This window comes from Triturus cristatus, chromosome 6, assembly GCF_964204655.1.
Source record: "Triturus cristatus chromosome 6, aTriCri1.1, whole genome shotgun sequence".
NCBI classification, from domain to species: Eukaryota; Metazoa; Chordata; class Amphibia; order Caudata; family Salamandridae; genus Triturus; species Triturus cristatus.
Window position 1 is genome coordinate 100428935 of NC_140589.1, and position 26760 is coordinate 100455694.

At 43.3% G+C, this 26760-nt stretch overlaps 25 non-coding genes across 25 annotated transcripts; all 25 read right to left on the minus strand.

Moving 5' to 3' along the window:
• Nucleotides 1-338: 338 nt before the first annotated feature.
• On the minus strand, nucleotides 339-421 carry TRNAL-UAG (transfer RNA leucine (anticodon UAG)). The gene has a single exon. It is a non-coding gene; the product is annotated as a tRNA-Leu (tRNA).
• Nucleotides 422-1713: 1292 nt separating this feature from the next.
• TRNAL-CAG (transfer RNA leucine (anticodon CAG)) lies at nucleotides 1714-1796 on the minus strand. Its single transcript has one exon. It is a non-coding gene; the product is annotated as a tRNA-Leu (tRNA).
• Nucleotides 1797-2428: 632 nt separating this feature from the next.
• On the minus strand, nucleotides 2429-2511 carry TRNAL-UAG (transfer RNA leucine (anticodon UAG)). The gene has a single exon. It is a non-coding gene; the product is annotated as a tRNA-Leu (tRNA).
• Nucleotides 2512-3535: 1024 nt separating this feature from the next.
• Nucleotides 3536-3618, minus strand: TRNAL-AAG (transfer RNA leucine (anticodon AAG)). The gene has a single exon. It is a non-coding gene; the product is annotated as a tRNA-Leu (tRNA).
• A 2276-nt stretch (nucleotides 3619-5894) lies between these two features.
• TRNAL-CAG (transfer RNA leucine (anticodon CAG)) lies at nucleotides 5895-5977 on the minus strand. Its single transcript has one exon. It is a non-coding gene; the product is annotated as a tRNA-Leu (tRNA).
• A 632-nt stretch (nucleotides 5978-6609) lies between these two features.
• On the minus strand, nucleotides 6610-6692 carry TRNAL-UAG (transfer RNA leucine (anticodon UAG)). The gene has a single exon. It is a non-coding gene; the product is annotated as a tRNA-Leu (tRNA).
• Nucleotides 6693-10075: 3383 nt separating this feature from the next.
• Nucleotides 10076-10158, minus strand: TRNAL-CAG (transfer RNA leucine (anticodon CAG)). Its single transcript has one exon. It is a non-coding gene; the product is annotated as a tRNA-Leu (tRNA).
• A 2008-nt stretch (nucleotides 10159-12166) lies between these two features.
• TRNAL-CAG (transfer RNA leucine (anticodon CAG)) lies at nucleotides 12167-12249 on the minus strand. The gene has a single exon. It is a non-coding gene; the product is annotated as a tRNA-Leu (tRNA).
• A 632-nt stretch (nucleotides 12250-12881) lies between these two features.
• On the minus strand, nucleotides 12882-12964 carry TRNAL-UAG (transfer RNA leucine (anticodon UAG)). Its single transcript has one exon. It is a non-coding gene; the product is annotated as a tRNA-Leu (tRNA).
• A 1024-nt stretch (nucleotides 12965-13988) lies between these two features.
• On the minus strand, nucleotides 13989-14071 carry TRNAL-AAG (transfer RNA leucine (anticodon AAG)). The gene has a single exon. It is a non-coding gene; the product is annotated as a tRNA-Leu (tRNA).
• A 186-nt stretch (nucleotides 14072-14257) lies between these two features.
• TRNAL-CAG (transfer RNA leucine (anticodon CAG)) lies at nucleotides 14258-14340 on the minus strand. The gene has a single exon. It is a non-coding gene; the product is annotated as a tRNA-Leu (tRNA).
• A 632-nt stretch (nucleotides 14341-14972) lies between these two features.
• Nucleotides 14973-15055, minus strand: TRNAL-UAG (transfer RNA leucine (anticodon UAG)). Its single transcript has one exon. It is a non-coding gene; the product is annotated as a tRNA-Leu (tRNA).
• A 1293-nt stretch (nucleotides 15056-16348) lies between these two features.
• TRNAL-CAG (transfer RNA leucine (anticodon CAG)) lies at nucleotides 16349-16431 on the minus strand. Its single transcript has one exon. It is a non-coding gene; the product is annotated as a tRNA-Leu (tRNA).
• Nucleotides 16432-17063: 632 nt separating this feature from the next.
• Nucleotides 17064-17146, minus strand: TRNAL-UAG (transfer RNA leucine (anticodon UAG)). Its single transcript has one exon. It is a non-coding gene; the product is annotated as a tRNA-Leu (tRNA).
• Nucleotides 17147-18170: 1024 nt separating this feature from the next.
• TRNAL-AAG (transfer RNA leucine (anticodon AAG)) lies at nucleotides 18171-18253 on the minus strand. The gene has a single exon. It is a non-coding gene; the product is annotated as a tRNA-Leu (tRNA).
• A 186-nt stretch (nucleotides 18254-18439) lies between these two features.
• Nucleotides 18440-18522, minus strand: TRNAL-CAG (transfer RNA leucine (anticodon CAG)). The gene has a single exon. It is a non-coding gene; the product is annotated as a tRNA-Leu (tRNA).
• A 632-nt stretch (nucleotides 18523-19154) lies between these two features.
• TRNAL-UAG (transfer RNA leucine (anticodon UAG)) lies at nucleotides 19155-19237 on the minus strand. The gene has a single exon. It is a non-coding gene; the product is annotated as a tRNA-Leu (tRNA).
• Nucleotides 19238-20261: 1024 nt separating this feature from the next.
• TRNAL-AAG (transfer RNA leucine (anticodon AAG)) lies at nucleotides 20262-20344 on the minus strand. Its single transcript has one exon. It is a non-coding gene; the product is annotated as a tRNA-Leu (tRNA).
• Nucleotides 20345-21245: 901 nt separating this feature from the next.
• Nucleotides 21246-21328, minus strand: TRNAL-UAG (transfer RNA leucine (anticodon UAG)). Its single transcript has one exon. It is a non-coding gene; the product is annotated as a tRNA-Leu (tRNA).
• A 1293-nt stretch (nucleotides 21329-22621) lies between these two features.
• On the minus strand, nucleotides 22622-22704 carry TRNAL-CAG (transfer RNA leucine (anticodon CAG)). Its single transcript has one exon. It is a non-coding gene; the product is annotated as a tRNA-Leu (tRNA).
• Nucleotides 22705-23336: 632 nt separating this feature from the next.
• On the minus strand, nucleotides 23337-23419 carry TRNAL-UAG (transfer RNA leucine (anticodon UAG)). The gene has a single exon. It is a non-coding gene; the product is annotated as a tRNA-Leu (tRNA).
• A 1024-nt stretch (nucleotides 23420-24443) lies between these two features.
• Nucleotides 24444-24526, minus strand: TRNAL-AAG (transfer RNA leucine (anticodon AAG)). The gene has a single exon. It is a non-coding gene; the product is annotated as a tRNA-Leu (tRNA).
• Nucleotides 24527-24712: 186 nt separating this feature from the next.
• TRNAL-CAG (transfer RNA leucine (anticodon CAG)) lies at nucleotides 24713-24795 on the minus strand. The gene has a single exon. It is a non-coding gene; the product is annotated as a tRNA-Leu (tRNA).
• Nucleotides 24796-25427: 632 nt separating this feature from the next.
• On the minus strand, nucleotides 25428-25510 carry TRNAL-UAG (transfer RNA leucine (anticodon UAG)). Its single transcript has one exon. It is a non-coding gene; the product is annotated as a tRNA-Leu (tRNA).
• A 1024-nt stretch (nucleotides 25511-26534) lies between these two features.
• TRNAL-AAG (transfer RNA leucine (anticodon AAG)) lies at nucleotides 26535-26617 on the minus strand. The gene has a single exon. It is a non-coding gene; the product is annotated as a tRNA-Leu (tRNA).
• Between the last annotated feature and the right edge of the window lie 143 nt (nucleotides 26618-26760).

Below are 26760 nucleotides of genomic sequence, written 5' to 3' on the forward strand. Positions count from 1 at the left end.
GCAAATTTAAGCAGCCCCTGATCAAAGCCCTGAGGAAATTGCTGTAAGTGTGCTGGAGTCCAGTTGTCTACCAGATGAATGGCATTCTTCCAAATTTGCAGGGCCCGTCTGGCCAGGGCATACAAGAGCATGACTCTTCCAGATGACCTCTTACATGGGTCCTATGCTCATTTGGTAAGCATTGCGCTTTGTCAGCAAGACGTTATAGAACCTAAATATATGAGAAACCCCATCTCTCTTGACAAGAGGAGAACGGAATAACATGCCAAGTGAAGACCAACAGATGCAACTTCCATCAGATGTTAACCTGATAAAGGAGATTAAATCTCCAAAAGGCATGTCAGAAGTGGGATTCGAACCCACGCCTCCAAAGGAGACTGTGGCCTAAACACAGCGCCTTAGACCTCTCGGCCATCCTGACAGTATATGCTTTTAGGAAATGAATAAAAGTTACTCAGAAACGTCTACCTCCATGCAAGCCTGAAATAATTTAAACCTTCAAACACAAGGTGCAACTTTATGCACAGGACAATAAACACAGAAGAACACATACGAAAGCACTTTATTTCACAGGTATACAGTTTTCATGCTTTTAGAACACCACATACCTCTCACCAGCTATTTAGGGTCCTGTATCCGATTCACAACATTTCCTTGCCTGCGACCTCTCTCTCTACACAAACAACTACAGCACAGGAAGTAGGAAGGCAATAGGTGGGGCAGTTTATGCAAATTTATGCTGCCAATGTGCCTTGCAGATTCATGCAGGATTTCTAGATCCTTGCTGGATACAAGAGAGTAGGCCTTGTTCCAGATAAACTATCCCTAGCAGGGAAAGTCTGAGCACAGGCACTCTTTTGCTCTTTAGCCCCTGGCCTGGGACTCATCCTCACTTGCTGAGGCGTGAAATTCTGCATACCAACTTTGCACAGAAGGTATGTTTGTGGTTGTTTGGGGATGGGTGGGAGGTCAAAAGCAGGGAAAAGCAGGTCTCCTTCACTACTAGACTCCTCTTCTATGCCTCCCTGCCATTCACTCACTCTGTCTTTGTTTCATTCTCTCCTTCCACAACACTCCTTCTCACTCACTCGCTCTATCACTTGTATTTTTGCCCTTGCTCTGCATTCTATAGTGGAAACATCTCTTGAATGAAGCATCTGAAAATGACGTGACATAAAATTTAAAACCTCCTTATTGGAAACCTAAAACATCACAAGACTTAATGTAACCCATTTCTTTCATAAAAAAGATTTTTAAAGTACCCCACAAAACAAATATAAAACACCACGAGTGCTAGAAGAATATTACATTAACGTTAAAGATAGAATAGGGCAAATGCATTTGCAGTTGAAACTGAAGTTTGGTACTTATTCAGATATTATTTACATTGCCAATTTTTAGCTGAGATTCTAAAGGAACTGAGAGAGAAAATGGAATTCAAGTTTTGTCAGAAGTGGGATTTGAACCCACACCTCCAGGAGAGACTGCGGCCTTACACAGCGCTTTAGACCAATCGGCCATCCTGACCCCATGCTGCTTTTTCATCTAAAGGGTGAGAAATATATTAGGAACCAAAAAATGCACAGAGCTTAGGCCAATAGTGGCTAGAGCAAGAAAAAAACTCACTGCACTCTTCCAAGAAGACAATCCTATAATCCACTGCGAGGGAAATGATCATATTTCTCAAGAAAAAAATTAGAGTAAACACAGGACTGTCAGAAGTGGGATTTGAACCCACGCCTCCAGAGGAGACTGCGACCTGAACGCAGCGCCTTAGACCACTCGGCCATCCTGACTTGCTTTCCCAGCATCTTCCAGAGGCCAGACAGCCATGCAGGTGAGGTACTGAAAAGGAATGCCCTCAATTTATTTATCCTATTATATGCACTTCCAACAGATCTTTGAACAATCTGTACAGAGCAGGACCTATGGAGAACTCTTTAGAACTTTGAGGCGAACAAAGAGAAAGTGCTATTCACCAGCCACTTGAACGGCTCAAAGCTGCTTTGAAATTGAGACAATAGCCACCTCTTGGCTGGCTAAAGCAATTTCAACAAGGGATCTCAAAGTCACAACATAGGGTGGAGTATGCAAATTTAAGCAGCCCCTGATCAAAGCCCTGAGGAAATTGCTGTAAGTGTGCTGGAGTCCAGTTGTCTACCAGATGAATGGCATTCTTCCAAATTTGCTGGGCCCGTCTGGCCAGGGCATACAAGAGCATGACTCTTCCAGATGACCTCTTACATGGGTCCTATGCTCATTTGGTAAGGATTGCGCTTTGTCAGCAAGACGTTATAGAACCTAAATATATGAGAAACCCCATCTCTCTTGACAAGAGGAGAACGGAATAACGTGCCAAGTGAAGACCAACAGATGCAACTTCCATCAGATGTTAACCTGATAAAGGAGATTAAATCTCCAAAAGGCATGTCAGAAGTGGGATTCGAACCCACACCTCCAAAGGAGACTGTGGCCTAAACACAGCGCCTTAGACCTCTCGGCCATCCTGACAGTATAGGCTTTTAAGAAATGAATAAAAGTTACTCAGAAACGTCTACCTCCATGCAAGCCTGAAATAATTTAAACCTTCAAACACAAGGTGCAACTTTATGCACAGGACAATAAACACAGAAGAACACATACGAAAGCACTTTATTTCACAGGTATACAGTTTTCATGCTTTTAGAACACCACATACCTCTCACCAGCTATTTAGGGTCCTGTATCCGACTCACAACATTTCCTTGCCTGCGAACTCTCTCTCTACACAAACAACTACAGCACAGGAAGTAGGAAGGCAATAGATGGGGCAGTTTATGCAAATTTATGCTGCCAATGTGCCTTGCAGATTCATGCAGGATTTCTAGATCCTTGCTGGATACAAGAGAGTAGGCCTTGTTCCAGATAAACTATCCCTAGCAGGGAAAGTCTGAGCACAGGCACTCTTTTGCTCTTTAGCCCCTGGCCTGGGACTCACCCTCACTTGCTGAGGCGTGAAATTCTGCATACCAACTTTGCACAGAAGGTATGTTTGTGGTTGTTTGGGGATGGGTGGGAGGTCAAGAGCAGGGAAAAGCAGGTCTCCTTCACTACTAGACTCCTCTTCTATGCCTCCCTGCCGTTCACTCACTCTGTCTTTGTTTCATTCTCTCCTTCCACAACACTCCTTCTCACTCACTCGCTCTATCACTTGTATTTTTGCCCTTGCTCTGCATTCTATAGTGGAAACATCTCTTGAATGAAGCATCTGAAAATGACGTGATATAAAATTTAAAACCTCCTTATTGGAAACCTAAAACATCACAAGACTTAATGTAACCCATTTCTTTCATAAAAAAGATTTTTAAAGTACCCCACAAAAGAAATATAAAACACCACGAGTGCTAGAAGAATATTACATTAACGTTAAAGATAGAATAGGGCAAATGCATTTGCAGTTGAAACTGAAGTTTGGTACTTATTCAGATATTATTTACATTGCCAATTTTTAGCTGAGATTCTAAAGGAACTGAGAGAGAAAATGGAATTCAAGTTTTGTCAGAAGTGGGATTCGAACCCACGCCTCCAGGAGAGACTGCGGCCTTAACGCAGCGCCTTAGACCACTCGGCCATCCTGACCCCATGCTGCTCTTTGATCTAAAGGGTGAGAAAGATATTAGGAACCAAAAAATGCACAGAGCTTAGGCCAATAGTGGCTAGAGCAAGAAAAAAACTCACTGCACTCTTCCAAGAAGACAATCCTATAAGCCACTGCGAGGGAAATGATCATATTTCTCAAGAAAAAAATTAGAGTAAACACAGGACTGTCAGAAGTGGGATTTGAAACCACGCCTCCAGAGGAGACTGCGACCTGAACGCAGCGCCTTAGACCACTCGGCCATCCTGACTTGCTTTCCCAGCATCTTCCAGAGGCCAGACAGCCATGCAGGTGAGGTACTAAAAAGGAATGCCCTCAATTTATTTATCCTATTATATGCACTTCCAACAGATCTTTGAACAATCTGCACAGAGCAGGACCTATGGAGAACTCTTTAGAACTTTGAGGCGAACAAAGAGAAAGTGCTATTCACCAGCCACTTGAACGGCTCAAAGCTGCTTTGAAATTGAGACAATAGCCACCACTTGGCTGGCTAAAGCAATTTCAACAAGGGATCTCAAAGTCACAACATAGGGTGGAGTATGCAAATTTAAGCAGCCCCTGATCAAAGCCCTAAGGAAATTGCTGTAAGTGTGCTGGAGTCCAGTTGTCTACCAGATGCATGGCATTCTTCCAAATTTGCAGGGCCCGTCTGGCCAGGGCATACAAGAGCATGACTCTTCCAGATGACCTCTTACATGGGTCCTATGCTCATTTGGTAAGGATTGCACTTTGTCAGCAAGACGTTATAGAACCTAAATATATGAGAATCCCCATCTCTCTTGACAAGAGGAGAACGGAATAACGTGCCAGGTGAAGACCAACAGATGCAACTTCCATCAGATGTTAACCTGATAAAGGAGATTAAATCTCCAAAAGGCATGTCAGAAGAGGGATTCGAACCCACACCTCCAAAGGAGACTGTGGCCTAAACACAGCTCCTTAGACCTCTCGGCCATCCTGACAGTATAGGCTTTTAAGAAATGAAGAAAAGTTACTCAGAAACGTCTACCTCCATGCAAGCCTGAAATATTTTAAACCTTCAAACACAAGGTGCAACTTTATGCACAGGACAATAAACACAGAAGAACACATACGAAAGCACTTTATTTCACAGGTATACAGTTTTCATGCTTTTAGAACACCACATACCTCTCACCAGCTATTTAGGGTCCTGTATCCGATTCACAACATTTCCTTGCCTGCGACCTCTCTCTCTACACAAACAACTACAGCACAGGAAGTAGGAAGGCAATAGGTGGGGCAGTTTATGCAAATTTATGCTGCCAATGTGCCTTGCAGATTCATGCAGGATTTCTAGATCCTTGCTGGATACAAGAGAGTAGGCCTTGTTCCAGATAAACTATCCCTAGCAGGGAAAGTCTGAGCACAGGCACTCTTTTGCTCTTTAGCCCCTGGCCTGGGACTCATCCTCACTTGCTGAGGCGTGAAATTCTGCATACCAACTTTGCACAGAAGGTATGTTTGTGGTTGTTTGGGGATGGGTGGGAGGTCAAAAGCAGGAAAAAGCAGGTCTCCTTCACTACTAGACTCCTCTTCTATGCCTCCCTGCCATTCACTCACTCTGTCTTTGTTTCATTCTCTCCTTCCACAACACTCCTTCTCACTCACTCGCTCTATCACTTGTATTTTTGCCCTTGCTCTGCATTCTATAGTGGAAACATCTCTTGAATGAAGCATCTGAAAATGACGTGACATAAAATTTAAAACCTCCTTATTGGAAACCTAAAACATCACAAGACTTAATGTAACCCATTTCTTTCATAAAAAAGATTTTTAAAGTACCCCACAAAACAAATATAAAACACCACGAGTGCTAGAAGAATATTACATTAACGTTAAAGATAGAATAGGGCAAATGCATTTGCAGTTGAAACTGAAGTTTGGTACTTATTCAGATATTATTTACATTGCCAATTTTTAGCTGAGATTCTAAAGGAACTGAGAGAGAAAATGGAATTCAAGTTTTGTCAGAAGTGGGATTTGAACCCACACCTCCAGGAGAGACTGCGGCCTTACACAGCGCTTTAGACCAATCGGCCATCCTGACCCCATGCTGCTTTTTCATCTAAAGGGTGAGAAATATATTAGGAACCAAAAAATGCACAGAGCTTAGGCCAATAGTGGCTAGAGCAAGAAAAAAACTCACTGCACTCTTCCAAGAAGACAATCCTATAATCCACTGCGAGGGAAATGATCATATTTCTCAAGAAATAAATTAGAGTAAACACAGGACTGTCAGAAGTGGGATTTGAACCCACACCTCCAGAGGAGACTGCGACCTGAACGCAGCGCCTTAGACCACTCGGCCATCCTGACTTGCTTTCCCAGCATCTTCCAGAGGCCAGACAGCCATGCAGGTGAGGTACTGAAAAGGAATGCCCTCAATTTATTTATCCTATTATATGCACTTCCAACAGATCTTTGAACAATCTGTACAGAGCAGGACCTATGGAGAACTCTTTAGAACTTTGAGGCGAACAAAGAGAAAGTGCTATTCACCAGCCACTTGAACGGCTCAAAGCTGCTTTGAAATTGAGACAATAGCCACCTCTTGGCTGGCTAAAGCAATTTCAACAAGGGATCTCAAAGTCACAACATAGGGTGGAGTATGCAAATTTAAGCAGCCCCTGATCAAAGCCCTGAGGAAATTGCTGTAAGTGTGCTGGAGTCCAGTTGTCTACCAGATGAATGGCATTCTTCCAAATTTGCAGGGCCCGTCTGGCCAGGGCATACAAGAGCATGACTCTTCCAGATGACCTCTTACATGGGTCCTATGCTCATTTGGTAAGGATTGCGCTTTGTCAGCAAGACGTTATAGAACCTAAATATATGAGAAACCCCATCTCTCTTGACAAGAGGAGAACGGAATAACGTGCCAAGTGAAGACCAACAGATGCAACTTCCATCAGATGTTAACCTGATAAAGGAGATTAAATCTCCAAAAGGCATGTCAGAAGTGGGATTCGAACCCACACCTCCAAAGGAGACTGTGGCCTAAACACAGCGCCTTAGACCTCTCGGCCATCCTGACAGTATAGGCTTTTAAGAAATGAATAAAAGTTACTCAGAAACGTCTACCTCCATGCAAGCCTGAAATATTTTAAACCTTCAAACACAAGGTGCAACTTTATGCACAGGACAATAAACACAGAAGAACACATACGAAAGCACTTTATTTCACAGGTATACAGTTTTCATGCTTTTAGAACACCACATACCTCTCACCAGCTATTTAGGGTCCTGTATCCGACTCACAACATTTCCTTGCCTGCGAACTCTCTCTCTACACAAACAACTACAGCACAGGAAGTAGGAAGGCAATAGATGGGGCAGTTTATGCAAATTTATGCTGCCAATGTGCCTTGCAGATTCATGCAGGATTTCTAGATCCTTGCTGGATACAAGAGAGTAGGCCTTGTTCCAGATAAACTATCCCTAGCAGGGAAAGTCTGAGCACAGGCACTCTTTTGCTCTTTAGCCCCTGGCCTGGGACTCACCCTCACTTGCTGAGGCGTGAAATTCTGCATACCAACTTTGCACAGAAGGTATGTTTGTGGTTGTTTGGGGATGGGTGGGAGGTCAAGAGCAGGGAAAAGCAGGTCTCCTTCACTACTAGACTCCTCTTCTATGCCTCCCTGCCGTTCACTCACTCTGTCTTTGTTTTATTCTCTCCTTCCACAACACTCCTTCTCACTCACTCGCTCTATCACTTGTATTTTTGCCCTTGCTCTGCATTCTATAGTGGAAACATCTCTTGAATGAAGCATCTGAAAATGACGTGATATAAAATTTAAAACCTCCTTATTGGAAACCTAAAACATCACAAGACTTAATGTAACCCATTTCTTTCATAAAAAAGATTTTTAAAGTACCCCACAAAAGAAATATAAAACACCACGAGTGCTAGAAGAATATTACATTAACGTTAAAGATAGAATAGGGCAAATGCATTTGCAGTTGAAACTGAAGTTTGGTACTTATTCAGATATTATTTACATTGCCAATTTTTAGCTGAGATTCTAAAGGAACTGAGAGAGAAAATGGAATTCAAGTTTTGTCAGAAGTGGGATTTGAACCCACGCCTCCACGAGAGACTGCGGCCTTAACGCAGCGCCTTAGACCACTCGGACATCCTGACCCCATGCTGCTCTTTGATCTAAAGGGTGAGAAAGATATTAGGAACCAAAAAATGCACAGAGCTTAGGCCAATAGTGGCTAGAGCAAGAAAAAAACTCACTGCACTCTTCCAAGAAGACAATCCTATAAGCCACTGCGAGGGAAATGATCATATTTCTCAAGAAAAAAATTAGAGTAAACACAGGACTGTCAGAAGTGGGATTTGAAACCACGCCTCCAGAGGAGACTGCGACCTGAACGCAGCGCCTTAGACCACTCGGCCATCCTGACTTGCTTTCCCAGCATCTTCCAGAGGCCAGACAGCCATGCAGGTGAGGTACTGAAAAGGAATGCCCTCAATTTATTTATCCTATTATATGCACTTCCAACAGATCTTTGAACAATCTGCACAGAGCAGGACCTATGGAGAACTCTTTAGAACTTTGAGGCGAACAAAGAGAAAGTGCTATTCACCAGCCACTTGAACGGCTCAAAGCTGCTTTGAAATTGAGACAATAGCCACCACTTGGCTGGCTAAAGCAATTTCAACAAGGGATCTCAAAGTCACAACATAGGGTGGAGTATGCAAATTTAAGCAGCCCCTGATCAAAGCCCTAAGGAAATTGCTGTAAGTGTGCTGGAGTCCAGTTGTCTACCAGATGCATGGCATTCTTCCAAATTTGCAGGGCCCGTCTGGCCAGGGCATACAAGAGCATGACTCTTCCAGATGACCTCTTACATGGGTCCTATGCTCATTTGGTAAGGATTGCACTTTGTCAGCAAGACGTTATAGAACCTAAATATATGAGAAACCCCATCTCTCTTGACAAGAGGAGAACGGAATAACGTGCCAGGTGAAGACCAACAGATGCAACTTCCATCAGATGTTAACCTGATAAAGGAGATTAAATCTCCAAAAGGCATGTCAGAAGAGGGATTCGAACCCACACCTCCAAAGGAGACTGTGGCCTAAACACAGCTCCTTAGACCTCTCGGCCATCCTGACAGTATAGGCTTTTAAGAAATGAAGAAAAGTTACTCAGAAACGTCTACCTCCATGCAAGCCTGAAATATTTTAAACCTTCAAACACAAGGTGCAACTTTATGCACAGGACAATAAACACAGAAGAACACATACGAAAGCACTTTATTTCACAGGTATACAGTTTTCATGCTTTTAGAACACCACATACCTCTCACCAGCTATTTAGGGTCCTGTATCCGACTCAGAACATTTCCTTGCCTGCGACCTCTCTCTCTACACAAACAACTACAGCACAGGAAGTAGGAAGGCAATAGGTGGGGCAGTTTATGCAAATTTATGCTGCCAATGTGCCTTGCAGATTCATGCAGGATTTCTAGATCCTTGCTGGATACAAGAGAGTAGGCCTTGTTCCAGATAAACTATCCCTAGCAGGGAAAGTCTGAGCACAGGCACTCTTTTGCTCTTTAGCCCCTGGCCTGGGACTCACCCTCACTTGCTGAGGCGTGAAATTCTGCATACCAACTTTGCACAGAAGGTATGTTTGTGGTTGTTTGGGGATGGGTGGGAGGTCAAGAGCAGGGAAAAGCAGGTCTCCTTCACTACTAGACTCCTCTTCTATGCCTCCCTGCCGTTCACTCACTCTGTCTTTGTTTCATTCTCTCCTTCCACAACACTCCTTCTCACTCACTCGCTCTATCACTTGTATTTTTGCCCTTGCTCTGCATTCTATGGTGGAAACATCTCTTGAATGAAGCATCTGAAAATGACGTGATATAAAATTTAAAACCTCCTTATTGGAAACCTAAAACATCACAAGACTTAATGTAACCCATTTCTTTCATAAAAAAGATTTTTAAAGTACCCCACAAAAGAAATATAAAACACCACGAGTGCTAGAAGAATATTACATTAACGTTAAAGATAGTATATTGCAAATGCATTTGCAGTTGAAACTGAAGTTTGGTACTTATTCAGATATTATTTACATTGCCAATTTTTAGCTGAGATTCTAAAGGAACTGAGAGAGAAAATGGAATTTAAGTTTTGTCACAAGTGGGATTCGAACCCATGCCTCCACGAGAGACTGCGGCCTTAACGCAGCACCTTAGACCACTCGGCCATCCTGACCCCATGCTGCTTTTTCATCTAAAGGGTGAGAAAGATATTAGGAACCAAAAAATGCACAGAGCTTAGGCCAATAGTGGTTATGCAAGAAAAAAACTCACTGCACTCTTCCAAGAAGACAATCTCATAAGCCACTGCGAGGGAAATGATCATATTTCTCAAGAAAAAAATTAGAGTAAACACAGGACTGTCAGAAGTGGGATTTGAACCCACGCCTCCAGCGGAGACTGCGACCTGAACGCAGCGCCTTAGACCACTCGGCCATCCTGACTTGCTTTCCCAGCATCTTCCAGAGGCCAGACAGCCATGCAGGTGAGGTACTGAAAAGGAATGCCCTCAATTTATTTATCCTATTATATGCACTTCCAACAGATCTTTGAACAATCTGTACAGAGCAGGACCTATGGAGAACTCTTTAGAAATTTGAGGCGAACAAAGAGAAAGTGCTATTCACCAGCCACTTGAACGGCTCAAAGCTGCTTTGAAATTGAGACAATAGCCACCTCTTGGCTGGCTAAAGCAATTTCAACAAGGGATCTCAAAGTCACAACATAGGGTGGAGTATGCAAATTTAAGCAGCCCCTGATCAAAGCCCTGAGGAAATTGCTGTAAGTGTGCTGGAGTCCAGTTGTCTACCAGATGAATGGCATTCTTCCAAATTTGCAGGGCCCGTCTGGCCAGGGCATACAAGAGCATGACTCTTCCAGATGACCTCTTACATGGGTCCTATGCTCATTTGGTAAGGATTGCGCTTTGTCAGCAAGACGTTATAGAACCTAAATATATGAGAAACCCCATCTCTCTTGACAAGAGGAGAACGGAATAACATGCCAAGTGAAGACCAACAGATGCAACTTCCATCAGATGTTAACCTGATAAAGGAGATTAAATCTCCAAAAGGCATGTCAGAAGTGGGATTCGAACCCACGCCTCCAAAGGAGACTGTGGCCTAAACACAGCGCGTTAGACCTCTCGGCCATCCTGACAGTATAGGCTTTTAAGAAATGAATAAAAGTTACTCAGAAACGTCTACCTCCATGCAAGCCTGAAATAATTTAAACCTTCAAACACAAGGTGCAACTTTATGCACAGGACAATAAACACAGAAGAACACATACGAAAGCACTTTATTTCACAGGTATACAGTTTTCATGCTTTTAGAACACCACATACCTCTCACCAGCTATTTAGGGTCCTGTATCCGACTCACAACATTTCCTTGCCTGCGACCTCTCTCTCTACACAAACAACTACAGCACAGGAAGTAGGAAGGCAATAGGTGGGGCAGTTTATGCAAATTTATGCTGCCAATGTGCCTTGCAGATTCATGCAGGATTTCTAGATCCTTGCTGGATACAAGAGAGTAGGCCTTGTTCCAGATAAACTATCCCTAGCAGGGAAAGTCTGAGCACAGGCACTCTTTTGCTCTTTAGCCCCTGGCCTGGGACTCACCCTCACTTGCTGAGGCGTGAAATTCTGCATACCAACTTTGCACAGAAGGTATGTTTGTGGTTGTTTGGGGATGGGTGGGAGGTCAAGAGCAGGGAAAAGCAGGTCTCCTTCACTACTAGACTCCTCTTCTATGCCTCCCTGCCATTCACTCACTCTGTCTTTGTTTCATTCTCTCCTTCCACAACACTCCTTCTCACTCACTCGCTCTATCACTTGTATTTTTGCCCTTGCTCTGCATTCTATAGTGGAAACATCTCTTGAATGAAGCATCTGAAAATGACGTGACATAAAATTTAAAACCTCCTTATTGGAAACCTAAAACATCACAAGACTTAATGTAACCCATTTCTTTCATAAAAAAGATTTTTAAAGTACCCCACAAAACAAATATAAAACACCACGAGTGCTAGAAGAATATTACATTAACGTTAAAGATAGAATAGGGCAAATGCATTTGCAGTTGAAACTGAAGTTTGGTACTTATTCAGATATTATTTACATTGCCAATTTTTAGCTGAGATTCTAAAGGAACTGAGAGAGAAAATGGAATTCAAGTTTTGTCAGAAGTGGGATTCAAACCCACGCCTCCACGAGAGACTGCGGCCTTAACGCAGCGCCTTAGACCACTCGGCCATCCTGACCCCATGCTGCTTTTTGATCTAAAGGGTGAGAAAGATATTAGGAACCAAAAAATGCACAGAGCTTAGGCCAATAGTGGCTAGAGCAAGAAAAAAACTCACTGCACTCTTCCAAGAAGACAATCCTATAAGCCACTGCGAGGGAAATGATCATATTTCTCAAGAAAAAAATTAGAGTAAACACAGGACTGTCAGAAGTGGGATTTGAACCCACGCCTCCAGAGGAGACTGCGACCTGAACGCAGCGCCTTAGACCACTCGGCCATCCTGACTTGCTTTCCCAGCATCTTCCGGAGGCCAGACAGCCATGCAGGTGAGGTACTGAAAAGGAATGCCCTCAATTTATTTATCCTATTATATGCACTTTCAACAGATCTTTGAACAATCTGTACAGAGCAGGACCTATGGAGAACTCTTTAGAACTTTGAGGCGAACAAAGAGAAAGTGCTATTCACCAGCCACTTGAACGGCTCAAAGCTGCTTTGAAATTGAGACAATAGCCACCTCTTGGCTGGCTAAAGCAATTTCAACAAGGGATCTCAAAGTCACAACATAGGGTGGAGTATGCAAATTTAAGCAGCCCCTGATCAAAGCCCTGAGGAAATTGCTGTAAGTGTGCTGGAGTCCAGTTGTCTACCAGATGAATGGCATTCTTCCAAATTTGCAGGGCCTGTCTGGCCAGGGCATACAAGAGCATGACTCTTCCAGATGACCTCTTACATGGGTCCTATGCTCATTTGGTAAGGATTGCGCTTTGTCAGCAAGACGTTATAGAACCTAAATATATGAGAAACCCCATCTCTCTTGACAAGAGGAGAACGGAATAACGTGCCAAGTGAAGACCAACAGATGCAACTTCCATCAGATGTTAACCTGATAAAGGAGATTAAATCTCCAAAAGGCATGTCAGAAGTGGGACTCGAACCCACACCTCCAAAGGAGACTGTGGCCTAAACACAGCGCCTTAGACCTCTCGGCCATCCTGACAGTATAGGCTTTTAAGAAATGAATAAAAGTTACTCAGAAACGTCTACCTCCATGCAAGCCTGAAATATTTTAAACCTTCAAACACAAGGTGCAACTTTATGCACAGGACAATAAACACAGAAGAACACATACGAAAGCACTTTATTTCACAGGTATACAGTTTTCATGCTTTTAGAACACCACATACCTCTCACCAGCTATTTAGGGTCCTGTATCCGACTCACAACATTTCCTTGCCTGCGAACTCTCTCTCTACACAAACAACTACAGCACAGGAAGTAGGAAGGCAATAGATGGGGCAGTTTATGCAAATTTATGCTGCCAATGTGCCTTGCAGATTCATGCAGGATTTCTAGATCCTTGCTGGATACAAGAGAGTAGGCCTTGTTCCAGATAAACTATCCCTAGCAGGGAAAGTCTGAGCACAGGCACTCTTTTGCTCTTTAGCCCCTGGCCTGGGACTCACCCTCACTTGCTGAGGCGTGAAATTCTGCATACCAACTTTGCACAGAAGGTATGTTTGTGGTTGTTTGGGGATGGGTGGGAGGTCAAGAGCAGGGAAAAGCAGGTCTCCTTCACTACTAGACTCCTCTTCTATGCCTCCCTGCCGTTCACTCACTCTGTCTTTGTTTCATTCTCTCCTTCCACAACACTCCTTCTCACTCACTCGCTCTATCACTTGTATTTTTGCCCTTGCTCTGCATTCTATAGTGGAAACATCTCTTGAATGAAGCATCTGAAAATGACGTGATATAAAATTTAAAACCTCCTTATTGGAAACCTAAAACATCACAAGACTTAATGTAACCCATTTCTTTCATAAAAAAGATTTTTAAAGTACCACACAAAACAAATATAAAACACCACGAGTGCTAGAAGAATATTACATTAACGTTAAAGATAGAATAGGGCAAATGCATTTGCAGTTGAAACTGAAGTTTGGTACTTATTCAGATATTATTTACATTGCCAATTTTTAGCTGAGATTCTAAAGGAACTGAGAGAGAAAATGGAATTCAAGTTTTGTCAGAAGTGGGATTCGAACCCACGCCTCCACGAGAGACTGCGGCCTTAACGCAGCGCCTTAGACCACTCGGCCATCCTGACCCCATGCTGCTTTTTGATCTAAAGGGTGAGAAAGATATTAGGAACCAAAAAATGCACAGAGCTTAGGCCAATAGTGGCTAGAGCAAGAAAAAAACTCACTGCACTCTTCCAAGAAGACAATCCTATAAGCCACTGCGAGGGAAATGATCATATTTCTCAAGAAAAAAATTAGAGTAAACACAGGACTGTCAGAAGTGGGATTTGAACCCACGCCTCCAGAGGAGACTGCGACCTGAACGCAGCGCCTTAGACCACTCGGCCATCCTGACTTGCTTTCCCAGCATCTTCCGGAGGCCAGACAGCCATGCAGGTGAGGTACTGAAAAGGAATGCCCTCAATTTATTTATCCTATTATATGCACTTTCAACAGATCTTTGAACAATCTGTACAGAGCAGGACCTATGGAGAACTCTTTAGAACTTTGAGGCGAACAAAGAGAAAGTGCTATTCACCAGCCACTTGAACGGCTCAAAGCTGCTTTGAAATTGAGACAATAGCCACCTCTTGGCTGGCTAAAGCAATTTCAACAAGGGATCTCAAAGTCACAACATAGGGTGGAGTATGCAAATTTAAGCAGCCCCTGATCAAAGCCCTGAGGAAATTGCTGTAAGTGTGCTGGAGTCCAGTTGTCTACCAGATGAATGGCATTCTTCCAAATTTGCAGGGCCTGTCTGGCCAGGGCATACAAGAGCATGACTCTTCCAGATGACCTCTTACATGGGTCCTATGCTCATTTGGTAAGGATTGCGCTTTGTCAGCAAGACGTTATAGAACCTAAATATATGAGAAACCCCATCTCTCTTGACAAGAGGAGAACGGAATAACGTGCCAAGTGAAGACCAACAGATGCAACTTCCATCAGATGTTAACCTGATAAAGGAGATTAAATCTCCAAAAGGCATGTCAGAAGTGGGATTCGAACCCACACCTCCAAAGGAGACTGTGGCCTAAACACAGCGCCTTAGACCTCTCGGCCATCCTGACAGTATAGGCTTTTAGGAAATGAATAAAAGTTACTCAGAAACGTCTACCTCCATGCAAGCCTGAAATATTTTAAACCTTCAAACACAAGGTGCAACTTTATGCACAGGACAATAAACACAGAAGAACACATACGAAAGCACTTTATTTCACAGGTATACAGTTTTCATGCTTTTAGAACACCACATACCTCTCACCAGCTATTTAGGGTCCTGTATCCGACTCACAACATTTCCTTGCCTGCGAACTCTCTCTCTACACAAACAACTACAGCACAGGAAGTAGGAAGGCAATAGGTGGGGCAGTTTATGCAAATTTATGCTGCCAATGTGCCTTGCAGATTCATGCAGGATTTCTAGATCCTTGCTGGATACAAGAGAGTAGGCCTTGTTCCAGATAAACTATCCCTAGCAGGGAAAGTCTGAGCACAGGCACTCTTTTGCTCTTTAGCCCCTGGCCTGGGACTCACCCTCACTTGCTGAGGCGTGAAATTCTGCATACCAACTTTGCACCGAAGGTATGTTTGTGGTTGTTTGGGGATGGGTGGGAGGTCAAGAGCAGGGAAAAGCAGGTCTCCTTCACTACTAGACTCCTCTTCTATGCCTCCCTGCCGTTCACTCACTCTGTCTTTGTTTCATTCTCTCCTTCCACAACACTCCTTCTCACTCACTCGCTCTATCACTTGTATTTTTGCCCTTGCTCTGCATTCTATAGTGGAAACATCTCTTGAATGAAGCATCTGAAAATGACGTGATATAAAATTTAAAACCTCCTTATTGGAAACCTAAAACATCACAAGACTTAATGTAACCCATTTCTTTCATAAAAAAGATTTTTAAAGTACCCCACAAAAGAAATATAAAACACCACGAGTGCTAGAAGAATATTACATTAACGTTAAAGATAGTATATTGCAAATGCATTTGCAGTTGAAACTGAAGTTTGGTACTTATTCAGATATTATTTACATTGCCAATTTTTAGCTGAGATTCTAAAGGAACAGAGAGAGAAAATGGAATTCAAGTTTTGTCACAAGTGGGATTCGAACCCATGCCTCCACGAGAGACTGCGGCCTTAACGCAGCGCCTTAGACCACTCGGCCATCCTGACCCCATGCTGCTTTTTCATCTAAAGGGTGAGAAAGATATTAGGAACCAAAAAAATGCACAGAGCTTAGGCCAATAGTGGTTATGCAAGAAAAAAACTCACTGCACTCTTCCAAGAAGACAATCTTATAAGCCACTGCGAGGGAAATGATCATATTTCTCAAGAAAAAAATTAGAGTAAACACAGGACTGTCAGAAGTGGGATTTGAACCCACGCCTCCAGCGGAGACTGCGACCTGAACGCAGCGCCTTAGACCACTCGGCCATCCTGACTTGCTTTCCCAGCATCTTCCAGAGGCCAGACAGCCATGCAGGTGAGGTACTGAAAAGGAATGCCCTCAATTTATTTATCCTATTATATGCACTTCCAACAGATCTTTGAACAATCTGTACAGAGCAGGACCTATGGAGAACTCTTTAGAAATTTGAGGCGAACAAAGAGAAAGTGCTATTCACCAGCCACTTGAACGGCTCAAAGCTGCTTTGAAATTGAGACAATAGCCACCTCTTGGCTGGCTAAAGCAATTTCAACAAGGGATCTCAAAGTCACAACATAGGGTGGAGTATGCAAATTTAAGCAGCCCCTGATCAAAGCCCTGAGGAAATTGCTGTAAGTGTGCTGGAGTCCAGTTGTCTACCAGATGAATGGCATTCTTCCAAATTTGCAGGGCCCGTCTGGCCAGGGCATACAAGAGCATGACTCTTCCAGATGACCTCTTACATGGGTCCTATGCTCATTTGGTAAGGATTGCGCTTTGTCAGCAAGACGTTATAGAACCTAAATATATGAGAAACCCCATCTCTCTTGACAAGAGGAGAACGGAATAACATGCCAAGTGAAGACCAACAGATGCAACTTCCATCAGATGTTAACCTGATAAAGGAGATTAAATCTCCAAAAGGCATGTCAGAAGTGGGATTCGAACCCACGCCTCCAAAGGAGACTGTGGCCTAAACACAGCGCCTTAGACCTCTCGGCCATCCTGACAGTATATGCTTTTAAGAAATGAATAAAAGTTACTCATAAACGTCTACCTCCATGCAAGCCTGAAATAATTTAAACCTTCAAACACAAGGTGCAACTTTATGCACAGGACAATAAACACAGAAGAACACATACGAAAGCACTTTATTTCACAGGTATACAGTTTTCATGCTTTTAGAACACCACATACCTCTCACCAGCTATTTAGGGTCCTGTATCCGATTCACAACATTTCCTTGCCTGCGACCTCTCTCTCTACACAAACAACTACAGCACAGGAAGTAGGAAGGCAATAGGTGGGGCAGTTTATGCAAATTTATGCTGCCAATGTGCCTTGCAGATTCATGCAGGATTTCTAGATCCTTGCTGGATACAAGAGAGTAGGCCTTGTTCCAGATAAACTATCCCTAGCAGGGAAAGTCTGAGCACAGGCACTCTTTTGCTCTTTAGCCCCTGGCCTGGGACTCACCCTCACTTGCTGAGGCGTGAAATTCTGCATACCAACTTTGCACAGAAGGTATGTTTGTGGTTGTTTGGGGATGGGTGGGAGGTCAAGAGCAGGGAAAAGCAGGTCTCCTTCACTACTAGACTCCTCTTCTATGCCTCCCTGCCATTCACTCACTCTGTCTTTGTTTCATTCTCTCCTTCCACAACACTCCTTCTCACTCACTCGCTCTATCACTTGTATTTTTGCCCTTGCTCTGCATTCTATAGTGGAAACATCTCTTGAATGAAGCATCTGAAAATGACGTGACATAAAATTTAAAACCTCCTTATTGGAAACCTAAAACATCACAAGACTTAATGTAACCCATTTCTTTCATAAAAAATATTTTTAAAGTACCCCACAAAAGAAATATAAAACACCACGAGTGCTAAAAGAATATTACATTAACGTTAAAGATAGAATAGGGCAAATGCATTTGCAGTTGAAACTGAAGTTTGGTACTTATTCAGATATTATTTACATTGCCAATTTTTAGCTGAGATTCTAAAGGAACTGAAAAAGAAAATGGAATTCAAGTTTTGTCAGAAGTAGGATTCGAACCCACGCCTCCAGGAGAGACTGCGGCCTTAACGCAGCGCCTTAGACCACTCGGCCATCCTGACCCCATGCTGCTTTTTGATCTAAAGGGTGAGAAAGATATTAGGAACCAAAAAATGCACAGAGCTTAGGCCAATAGTGGCTAGAGCAAGAAAAAAACTCACTGCACTCTTCCAAGAAGACAATCCTATAAGCCACTGCGAGGGAAATGATCATATTTCTCAAGAAAAAAATTAGAGTAAACACAGGACTGTCAGAAGTGGGATTTGAACCCACGCCTCCAGAGGAGACTGCGACCTGAACGCAGCGCCTTAGACCACTCGGCCATCCTGACTTGCTTTCCCAGCATCTTCCAGAGGCCAGACAGCCATGCAGGTGAGGTACTGAAAAGGAATGCCCTCAATTTATTTATCCTATTATATGCACTTCCAACAGATCTTTGAACAATCTGCACAGAGCAGGACCTATGGAGAACTCTTTAGAACTTTGAGGCGAACAAAGAGAAAGTGCTATTCACCAGCCACTTGAACGGCTCAAAGCTGCTTTGAAATTGAGACAATAGCCACCACTTGGCTGGCTAAAGCAATTTCAACAAGGGATCTCAAAGTCACAACATAGGGTGGAGTATGCAAATTTAAGCAGCCCCTGATCAAAGCCCTAAGGAAATTGCTGTAAGTGTGCTGGAGTCCAGTTGTCTACCAGATGCATGGCATTCTTCCAAATTTGCAGGGCCCGTCTGGCCAGGGCATACAAGAGCATGACTCTTCCAGATGACCTCTTACATGGGTCCTATGCTCATTTGGTAAGGATTGCACTTTGTCAGCAAGACGTTATAGAACCTAAATATATGAGAAACCCCATCTCTCTTGACAAGAGGAGAACGGAATAACGTGCCAGGTGAAGACCAACAGATGCAACTTCCATCAGATGTTAACCTGATAAAGGAGATTAAATCTCCAAAAGGCATGTCAGAAGTGGGATTCGAACCCACGCCTCCAAAGGAGACTGTGGCCTAAACACAGCACCTTAGACCTCTCGGCCATCCTGACAGTATAGGCTTTTAAGAAATGAATAAAAGTTACTCAGAAACGTCTACCTCCATGCAAGCCTGAAATAATTTAAACCTTCAAACACAAGGTGCAACTTTATGCACAGGACAATAAACACAGAAGAACACATACGAAAGCACTTTATTTCACAGGTATACAGTTTTCATGCTTTTAGAACACCACATACCTCTCACCAGCTATTTAGGGTCCTGTATCCGACTCACAACATTTCCTTGCCTGCGACCTCTCTCTCTACACAAACAACTACAGCACAGGAAGTAGGAAGGCAATAGGTGGGGCAGTTTATGCAAATTTATGCTGCCAATGTGCCTTGCAGATTCATGCAGGATTTCTAGATCCTTGCTGGATACAAGAGAGTAGGCCTAGTTCCAGATAAACTATCCCTAGCAGGGAAAGTCTGAGCACAGGCACTCTTTTGCTCTTTAGCCCCTGGCCTGGGACTCACCCTCACTTGCTGAGGCGTGAAATTCTGCATACCAACTTTGCACAGAAGGTATGTTTGTGGTTGTTTGGGGATGGGTGGGAGGTCAAGAGCAGGGAAAAGCAGGTCTCCTTCACTACTAGACTCCTCTTCTATGCCTCTCTGCCGTTCACTCACTCTGTCTTTGTTTCATTCTCTCCTTCCACAATACTCCTTCTCACTCACTCGCTTTATCACTTGTATTTTTGCCCTTGCTCTGCATTCTATAGTGGAAACATCTCTTGAATGAAGCATCTGAAAATGACGTGACATAAAATTTAAAACCTCCTTATTGGAAACCTAAAACATCACAAGACTTAATGTAACCCATTTCTTTCATAAAAAAGATTTTTAAAGTACCCCACAAAAGAAATATAAAACACCACGAGTGCTAGAAGAATATTACATTAACGTTAAAGATAGAATAGGGCAAATGCATTTGCAGTTGAAACTGAAGTTTGGTACTTATTCAGATATTATTTACATTGCCAATTTTTAGCTGAGATTCTAAAGGAACTGAGAGAGAAAATGGAATTCAAGTTTTGTCAGAAGTGGGATTCGAACCCACGCCTCCACGAGAGACTGCGGCCTTAACGCAGCGCCTTAGACCACTCGGCCATCCTGACCCCATGCTGCTTTTTGATCTAAAGGGTGAGAAAGATATTAGGAACCAAAAAATGCACAGAGCTTAGGCCAATAGTGGCTAGAGCAAGAAAAAAACTCACTGCACTCTTCCAAGAAGACAATCCTATAAGCCACTGCGAGGGAAATGATCATATTTCTCAAGAAAGAAATTAGAGTAAACACAGGACTGTCAGAAGTGGGATTTGAAACCACGCCTCCAGAGGAGACTGCGACCTGAACGCAGCGCCTTAGACCACTCGGCCATCCTGACTTGCTTTCCCAGTATCTTCCAGAGGCCAGACAGCCATGCAGGTGAGGTACTGAAAAGGAATGCCCTCAATTTATTTATCCTAATATATGCACTTCCAACAGATCTTTGAACAATCTGCACAGAGCAGGACCTATGGAGAACTCTTTAGAACTTTGAGGCGAACAAAGAGAAAGTGCTATTCACCAGCCACTTGAACGGCTCAAAGCTGCTTTGAAATTGAGACAATAGCCACCACTTGGCTGGCTAAAGCAATTTCAACAAGGGATCTCAAAGTCACAACATAGGGTGGAGTATGCAAATTTAAGCAGCCCCTGATCAAAGCCCTAAGGAAATTGCTGTAAGTGTGCTGGAGTCCAGTTGTCTACCAGATGCATGGCATTCTTCCAAATTTGCAGGGCCCGTCTGGCCAGGGCATACAAGAGCATGACTCTTCCAGATGACCTCTTACATGGGTCCTATGCTCATTTGGTAAGGATTGCACTTTGTCAGCAAGACGTTATAGAACCTAAATATATGAGAAACCCCATCTCTCTTGACAAGAGGAGAACGGAATAACGTGCCAGGTGAAGACCAACAGATGCAACTTCCATCAGATGTTAACCTGATAAAGGAGATTAAATCTCCAAAAGGCATGTCAGAAGTGGGATTCGAACCCACGCCTCCAAAGGAGACTGTGGCCTAAACACAGCACCTTAGACCTCTCGGCCATCCTGACAGTATAGGCTTTTAAGAAATGAATAAAAGTTACTCAGAAATGTCTACCTCCATGCAAGCCTGAAATAATTTAAACCTTCAAACACAAGGTGCAACTTTATGCACAGGACAATAAACACAGAAGAACACATACGAAAGCACTTTATTTCACAGGTATACAGTTTTCATGCTTTTAGAACACCACATACCTCTCACCAGCTATTTAGGGTCCTGTATCCGACTCACAACATTTCCTTGCCTGCGACCTCTCTCTCTACACAAACAACTACAGCACAGGAAGTAGGAAGGCAATAGGTGGGGCAGTTTATGCAAATTTATGCTGCCAATGTGCCTTGCAGATTCATGCAGGATTTCTAGATCCTTGCTGGATACAAGAGAGTAGGCCTTGTTCCAGATAAACTATCCCTAGCAGGGAAAGTCTGAGCACAGGCACTCTTTTGCTCTTTAGCCCCTGGCCTGGGACTCACCCTCACTTGCTGAGGCGTGAAATTCTGCATACCAACTTTGCACAGAAGGTATGTTTGTGGTTGTTTGGGGATGGGTGGGAGGTCAAGAGCAGGGAAAAGCAGGTCTCCTTCACTACTAGACTCCTCTTCTATGCCTCCCTGCCGTTCACTCACTCTGTCTTTGTTTCATTCTCTCCTTCCACAACACTCCTTCTCACTCACTCGCTCTATCACTTGTATTTTTGCCCTTGCTCTGCATTCTATAGTGGAAACATCTCTTGAATGAAGCATCTGAAAATGACGTGACATAAAATTTAAAACCTCCTTATTGGAAACCTAAAACATCACAAGACTTAATGTAACCCATTTCTTTCATAAAAAAGATTTTTAAAGTACCCCACAAAAGAAATATAAAACACCACGAGTGCTAGAAGAATATTACATTAACGTTAAAGATAGAATAGGGCAAATGCATTTGCAGTTGAAACTGAAGTTTGGTACTTATTCAGATATTATTTACATTGCCAATTTTTAGCTGAGATTCTAAAGGAACTGAGAGAGAAAATGGAATTCAAGTTTTGTCAGAAGTGGGATTCTAACCCACGCCTCCACGAGAGACTGCGGCCTTAACGCAGCGCCTTAGACCACTCGGCCATCCTGACCCCATGCTGCTTTTTGATCTAAAGGTTGAGAAAGATATTAGGAACCCAAAAATGCACAGAGCTTAGGCCAATAGTGGCTAGAGCAAGAAAAAAACTCACTGCACTCTTCCAAGAAGACAATCCTATAAGCCACTGCGAGGGAAATGATCATATTTCTCAAGAAAAAAATTAGAGTAAACACAGGACTGTCAGAAGTGGGATTTGAACCCACGCCTCCAGAGGAGACTGCGACCTGAACGCAGCGCCTTAGACCACTCGGCCATCCTGACTTGCTTTCCCAGCATCTTCCAGAGGCCAGACTGCCATGCAGGTGAGGTACTGAAAAGGAAAGCCCTCAATTTATTTATCCTATTATATGCACTTCCAACAGATCTTTGAACAATCTGTACAGAGCAGGACCTATGGAGAACTCTTTAGAAATTTGAGGCGAACAAAGAGAAAGTGCTATTCACCAGCCACTTGAACGGCTCAAAGCTGCTTTGAAATTGAGACAATAGCCACCTCTTGGCTGGCTAAAGCAATTTCAACAAGGGATCTCAAAGTCACAACATAGGGTGGAGTATGCAAATTTAAGCAGCCCCTGATCAAAGCCCTGAGGAAATTGCTGTAAGTGTGCTGGAGTCCAGTTGTCTACCAGATGAATGGCATTCTTCCAAATTTGCAGGGCCCGTCTGGCCAGGGCATACAAGAGCATGACTCTTCCAGATGACCTCTTACATGGGTCCTATGCTCATTTGGTAAGGATTGCGCTTTGTCAGCAAGACGTTATAGAACCTAAATATATGAGAAACCCCATCTCTCTTGACAAGAGGAGAACGGAATAACGTGCCAAGTGAAGACCAACAGATGCAACTTCCATCAGATGTGAACCTGATAAAGGAGATTAAATCTCCAAAAGGCATGTCAGAAGTGGGATTCGAACCCACGCCTCCAAAGGAGACTGTGGCCTAAACACAGCGCCTTAGACCTCTCGGCCATCCTGACAGTATAGGCTTTTAAGAAATGAATAAAAGTTACTCATAAACGTCTACCTCCATGCAAGCCTGAAATAATTTAAACCTTCAAACACAAGGTGCAACTTTATGCACAGGACAATAAACACAGAAGAACACATACGAAAGCACTTTATTTCACAGGTATACAGTTTTCATGCTTTTAGAACACCACATACCTCTCACCAGCTATTTAGGGTCCTGTATCCGACTCACAACATTTCCTTGCCTGCGACCTCTCTCTCTACACAAACAACTACAGCACAGGAAGTAGGAAGGCAATAGGTGGGGCAGTTTATGCAAATTTATGCTGCCAATGTGCCTTGCAGATTCATGCAGGATTTCTAGATCCTTGCTGGATACAAGAGAGTAGGCCTTGTTCCAGATAAACTATCCCTAGCAGGGAAAGTCTGAGCACAGGCACTCTTTTGCTCTTTAGCCCCTGGCCTGGGACTCACCCTCACTTGCTGAGGCGTGAAATTCTGCACACCAACTTTGCACAGAAGGTATGTTTGTGGTTGTTTGGGGATGGGTGGGAGGTCAAGAGCAGGGAAAAGCAGGTCTCCTTCACTACTAGACTCCTCTTCTATGCCTCCCTGCCATTCACTCACTCTGTCTTTGTTTCATTCTCTCCTTCCACAACACTCCTTCTCACTCACTCGCTCTATCACTTGTATTTTTGCCCTTGCTCTGCATTCTATAGTGGAAACATCTCTTGAATGAAGCATCTGAAAATGACGTGACATAAAATTTAAAACCTCCTTATTGGAAACCTAAAACATCACAAGACTTAATGTAACCCATTTCTTTCATAAAAAATATTTTTAAAGTACCCCACAAAAGAAATATAAAACACCACGAGTGCTAAAAGAATATTACATTAACGTTAAAGATAGAATAGGGCAAATGCATTTGCAGTTGAAACTGAAGTTTGGTACTTATTCAGATATTATTTACATTGCCAATTTTTAGCTGAGATTCTAAAGGAACTGAAAAAGAAAATGGAATTCAAGTTTTGTCAGAAGTAGGATTCGAACCCACGCCTCCAGGAGAGACTGCGGCCTTAACGCAGCGCCTTAGACCACTCGGCCATCCTGACCCCATGCTGCTTTTTGATCTAAAGGGTGAGAAAGATATTAGGAACCAAAAAATGCACAGAGCTTAGGCCAATAGTGGCTAGAGCAAGAAAAAAACTCACTGCACTCTTCCAAGAAGACAATCCTATAAGCCACTGCGAGGGAAATGATCATATTTCTCAAGAAAAAAATTAGAGTAAACACAGGACTGTCAGAAGTGGGATTTGAACCCACGCCTCCAGAGGAGACTGCGACCTGAACGCAGCGCCTTAGACCACTCGGCCATCCTGACTTGCTTTCCCAGCATCTTCCAGAGGCCAGACAGCCATGCAGGTGAGGTACTGAAAAGGAATGCCCTCAATTTATTTATCCTATTATATGCACTTCCAACAGATCTTTGAACAATCTGCACAGAGCAGGACCTATGGAGAACTCTTTAGAACTTTGAGGCGAACAAAGAGAAAGTGCTATTCACCAGCCACTTGAACGGCTCAAAGCTGCTTTGAAATTGAGACAATAGCCACCACTTGGCTGGCTAAAGCAATTTCAACAAGGGATCTCAAAGTCACAACATAGGGTGGAGTATGCAAATTTAAGCAGCCCCTGATCAAAGCCCTAAGGAAATTGCTGTAAGTGTGCTGGAGTCCAGTTGTCTACCAGATGCATGGCATTCTTCCAAATTTGCAGGGCCCGTCTGGCCAGGGCATACAAGAGCATGACTCTTCCAGATGACCTCTTACATGGGTCCTATGCTCATTTGGTAAGGATTGCACTTTGTCAGCAAGACGTTATAGAACCTAAATATATGAGAAACCCCATCTCTCTTGACAAGAGGAGAACGGAATAACGTGCCAGGTGAAGACCAACAGATGCAACTTCCATCAGATGTTAACCTGATAAAGGAGATTAAATCTCCAAAAGGCATGTCAGAAGTGGGATTCGAACCCACGCCTCCAAAGGAGACTGTGGCCTAAACACAGCACCTTAGACCTCTCGGCCATCCTGACAGTATAGGCTTTTAAGAAATGAATAAAAGTTACTCAGAAACGTCTACCTCCATGCAAGCCTGAAATAATTTAAACCTTCAAACACAAGGTGCAACTTTATGCACAGGACAATAAACACAGAAGAACACATACGAAAGCACTTTATTTCACAGGTATACAGTTTTCATGCTTTTAGAACACCACATACCTCTCACCAGCTATTTAGGGTCCTGTATCCGACTCACAACATTTCCTTGCCTGCGACCTCTCTCTCTACACAAACAACTACAGCACAGGAAGTAGGAAGGCAATAGGTGGGGCAGTTTATGCAAATTTATGCTGCCAATGTGCCTTGCAGATTCATGCAGGATTTCTAGATCCTTGCTGGATACAAGAGAGTAGGCCTAGTTCCAGATAAACTATCCCTAGCAGGGAAAGTCTGAGCACAGGCACTCTTTTGCTCTTTAGCCCCTGGCCTGGGACTCACCCTCACTTGCTGAGGCGTGAAATTCTGCATACCAACTTTGCACAGAAGGTATGTTTGTGGTTGTTTGGGGATGGGTGGGAGGTCAAGAGCAGGGAAAAGCAGGTCTCCTTCACTACTAGACTCCTCTTCTATGCCTCTCTGCCGTTCACTCACTCTGTCTTTGTTTCATTCTCTCCTTCCACAATACTCCTTCTCACTCACTCGCTTTATCACTTGTATTTTTGCCCTTGCTCTGCATTCTATAGTGGAAACATCTCTTGAATGAAGCATCTGAAAATGACGTGACATAAAATTTAAAACCTCCTTATTGGAAACCTAAAACATCACAAGACTTAATGTAACCCATTTCTTTCATAAAAAAGATTTTTAAAGTACCCCACAAAAGAAATATAAAACACCACGAGTGCTAGAAGAATATTACATTAACGTTAAAGATAGAATAGGGCAAATGCATTTGCAGTTGAAACTGAAGTTTGGTACTTATTCAGATATTATTTACATTGCCAATTTTTAGCTGAGATTCTAAAGGAACTGAGAGAGAAAATGGAATTCAAGTTTTGTCAGAAGTGGGATTCGAACCCACGCCTCCACGAGAGACTGCGGCCTTAACGCAGCGCCTTAGACCACTCGGCCATCCTGACATCATGCTGCTTTTTGATCTAAAGGGTGAGAAAGATATTAGGAACCAAAAAATGCACAGAGCTTAGGCCAATAGTGGCTAGAGCAAGAAAAAAACTCACTGCACTCTTCCAAGAAGACAATCCTATAAGCCACTGCGAGGGAA